At 49.3% G+C, this 4,151-nt stretch overlaps 1 pseudogene; it reads left to right on the forward strand.

The window, feature by feature from the left end:
- The first annotated feature begins 2,575 nt into the window (after positions 1–2,575).
- Positions 2,576–3,924, forward strand: LOC120837457 (annotated as a pseudogene).
- The last annotated feature ends 227 nt before the right edge of the window (positions 3,925–4,151 follow it).

Genomic DNA, 4,151 nt, shown 5'->3' on the forward strand with positions numbered 1-4,151 from the left:
AGGGGGGAGGGGTACACCCTTCTGGACAGGGCCCCCAATTACTGCCTAAAAATCTTTCTAGCATGTTATCATTAGGTCCACGTTAGGCTTCAGCTAGCTAGAGAGTTTGTTTTGCTAGCAGGTAGCTTTTTATGCTTCAGTGTAAAGAAGTTGAAAGAGGCCTAGAAGGAGAGTGAGAATCAGACACATGGCATGGTTTTCTGTGGGACTGCCATATCAGGTTGTTGGCCGAACGTGTTGCCAGTGCTCAGCCATCAAAACATGCTTGAGCAGGCGCATCACTCCTTGTGGGTAGGTCACACTTTGCGGAAAAGGTCTAAACTGGATGAAAAGAATGGCTTGTGCATGCAAAGAAACTGAGGCGAAACTGTGTTAGGACAGAGGTAGGCATTTTTTTTTTTATCTTGATGACACTCTCTGCACTGAAATAGGCACCCATTATCTGAACGCAACCAACTTTTTTGTTTTATTTTTTTGCAGGAGCAGCGTGTCTCTTCCCAGGAGTGACTGAGGGGCTGCCACAAGGGGAGAAGGCAAGCATGTTTCTGATTACAAGAATGGACAGTTGGGCTGGGCTAGTTGGTAAGAATTGATGTTGAAAAACGGTGCAAAAACCAGACAAAGAGAAAAGAACACACAGCACCTTGTCCTGTGTGTTCTCTTATCCGTGCATTTTGCACTGTTTTTCAGCATGTTTCTGCCTTAATTTTTCTGTTATAGTTTTAAATGTCTGTAGTTGGTTACTTTGATCCCTGTTGGAAGCATGGAATTGGTTAACCGTGTTAAATGCATGGAATTGAAAAAAAAATCATGCTATTTGAATCATTGAAAAGCTTTTTTGTCTAATGATTTCTTTCTCTTTTTTTTACAACCATCCCATGAATGAGTGCCTGTTGTTTGAATTTTTTATGGCAATTTTTAATATGCATATGTTACCTTTTATTTCTATTCATGTATACATTATAGCCCTAGCTAGTGGTTTCTTTTATTTAATTTATGTACACATTAGTATGGTATTTTTACAAGTTTTAAAATCTATGTTCTTTTTCTAGTCCTTTCTGGTTTATTGCCTCCATTATTTATTTATATGTCCTAGCCCAAGATAGTTTGAGATATATTTAGAATTTTATTTCAAGCTGCTTGCTTTATGTTGCTGGGAATTTTAATATTTTGCATTTTTATTTCCATGCAGATCAGCCTTGTAATTTAGTGTGTTCTTTACAATTTTGTAGATCTAATAGCTTGTAAGAAACAGAAGAATACACTGGTACTTGTAACGTTTGTTTCGTTTTTGAAATAAATGTATTCCAATAACCTCTTGTTTTCTTCCGGAGTCTTGCTTCTAGGACTTCAAAATGCCGATTCATTAATGGCCTGTAATGCTCATCCATTTACTCATATCAGGCACCAGCTCAAAAAATGACTTCATGACAACCATATATGCAGTTTCCTGGCAACGCTTGTCAATGTTAGTAATTTTCGGGTAACATTGTTCAATAATGTCCAAGTAACACATGCAGTAATATCTGGCCAGTGCCAGCCTTTTGTTAAAATGTTTACTAATAAAAGCACTGAGGACAAACACAGATGACCGCTCTTTCATTTAGTTATGACGCTTGTTTTTTGGAAGCAAAGACACGCACACAGGTCAAGATTAACTGCAAATGGAAGGCTGGATCGAGGGAACTTCAGGAAGATAAGGGTTGAGTCAGTGACACTCCATGTGTTTAGTCAAGGTTCCCAGATTTTTCCAGTTCTGGCCCTTATCTCCCTATCCCCCTCTTCCCTCCCGCCTTCGGTATCTAGTTGATCTCGACCTGTGTGCGACTCTTTGCTCCTGAAAAAATAAATGTTGTTGCGAAATGAAAGAGTGCTCGTTTGTGCATGTTCTTCGCGTTTTTATTCCTTCACTTTTAAGTAAGCCGTAATGTCAGTGCAACATTTTGGTGTAACATTAACATTACTGGATGGTAGAATTCGTGGCCATTAACAACAATTGGCAACGTTAGCTGACGACGTCCGAGTAACATCACTGATCTAACGTCCAGGTAACGTAGAGAGCTACGTTACTGCAACATTTTGATGCGACGTTACTGGGAGGTAGAACTGGTGGCCATTAGCAACGTTTGGCAACGTTACCTAACAACGTTCCAGTAACATTATTTGGGTAATGTCCAGGTAACGTATGCAGTTACGTTACTGTAACATTGTGGTGTAACGTTACTGGACGGTAGAATCCGCGGTCGTTAGCAACGTTCGGCAACGTTACCTGACAACATTCCAGTAACATTGTGGCTACGTTTAGTGCTACTTGGGTAGGTGATAATTTAGACGTGTGCAAACAACATGTTAAGATTACCAGAGCAAGCACACCAGCCGCTGCAGCCTAACAATAACAAAAGTAAAGATAAAAAAAATTTTCAGCACCTTTTTATGCGGGAACACTGCGCGATCCGCCTCGTACAGGCGTACGCGATCAGTCGCATAACGTGCGTGGCCCCTTACTTAAGATGGCTGGCGTCCGAAAGAAACAAGGTCGAGTGCATGATACGTAAGGCGTCCAAGAGGGCGGTCGGCGTCCCCGTCAACGCGAGCACGGACAGGTTCCTCGAGCTGGGCCTGCACAATACCCTGAGCGAACTGATCGAGGCGCACGACGTGGCGCAGTACGAGCGACTGTCCAAGTCCAAGACGGGCCGGCGCATCCTCGAGTCGCTCGGCATAACCTACCACACTCAATGCGGGGAGAAGACGGCGGTTCCGACCCCGGTCCGCCACCGCCTGCTCGTCCCGCCTGCTCGTCCCGCCGCTCCCTAAGAACATGCACCCGACGCACCACGTCGGGCGCCGCAACAGACGAGCGAGCGACCTTCAGAGGAGGTTTGGTAACAGCGACAAGGCAGTGTACGTGGACGCCGCGCGATACGGAGAGAGAAGGCGCGCTCACGCGATCGCGGTGGTAAACCGAACTGGCAATTGCATCGCGAGCGCTACTGTGCGCACTTGATACACGGAGGCGGCCGAAGAGGCCGCGATAGCGCTTGCACTGGTCGCGGCACCGGACGCCGCAGTTGTGATCAGCGACTCGCAGGCGGCCGTCCGCGGCTTCGCACGCGGCCGAGTCTCGCAAGAAGCGGTCCGCATACTTCAAACTCGCTATGGCGGCGGGGACAGAGGTGAGCCTCGAGAAACGACGTCGTCGACGTCGTCGTCCTCGCATTCCCAAACCGAAAACGCGATGGTCTTCCTCCTGTGGACCCCGGCCCACGCCGGCGTCCCGCTGGCGGGCAACGAGGCGGCCCACGCCGCGGCTCGAGGTCTCACTCGCCGAGCCGCGGCCGATACAGTGGCCGCCTCCGCCCCCGAGAGCGGTGCGGTGGCGACGGCGGCGGGGGACGTAACAACAGAAGAACAGCAGCAACAACCGGAATGGTCGTGGGGCGATCCACTGACCGCCGTTCAGGGTCATCACCCAACATCACAGATTAAACAGACGCAAATACCCGCCACCACACGACAAGCTAAAGAAAACAGAGGCCGTAACCTGGAGATTGCTGCAAACGCACACCTACCCCAGCCCGGCGACTCTACGCCACTGTTATCCGAGCCTATACCTGACGGACGCGTGTAAAACGTGCGGAAACAGAGCGGACGTTAGCCAGGGAGAAAATTCGAGCTCAATCGTCGCCGCCGCCGCGCCGGGGCCGGGGCCGGCCGCGGCTGCGGTCGCCGCCGCGGGTCCCCTCCGGCGGCGTCGCCGCCGCTGGGAGGAGGCGCTCACCAGCGACGACCTGGCCGACCAGCTTTGGGCCGTCCGGCAAGCCGAAGATGCCGCCCGGGTCCAAGGACTCCGAGCCGTCACCTGAGGCACCACCACCTCCATCATCGTCGACGGAGGGTGGGACGGGACAGGGGGTAATCCCATTCTCCCCCATCTCGCCCTAAAGCAAAACTGCTGGGCCGATTGGAATAAAGTTTATTCTCTCTCTCAGCACCTTTCTATTTCACGCGCGTGGCGTCGGTAGGAGCGTTCAAAATTAGTAAGTTGTCGTCGCCGTCGGTGTTGACTCCACAACAAACAAAGCGCAAGTAACACGACGAAACTAATCGAAAAAGAAAAGAGCTTCTCTTTTTTTCAGCTGCTTGTTACA

This window comes from Ixodes scapularis, unplaced genomic scaffold (genome assembly GCF_016920785.2).
Source record: "Ixodes scapularis isolate PalLabHiFi unplaced genomic scaffold, ASM1692078v2 PGA_scaffold9__187_contigs__length_104089568, whole genome shotgun sequence".
NCBI lineage: Eukaryota > Metazoa > Arthropoda > Arachnida > Ixodida > Ixodidae > Ixodes > Ixodes scapularis.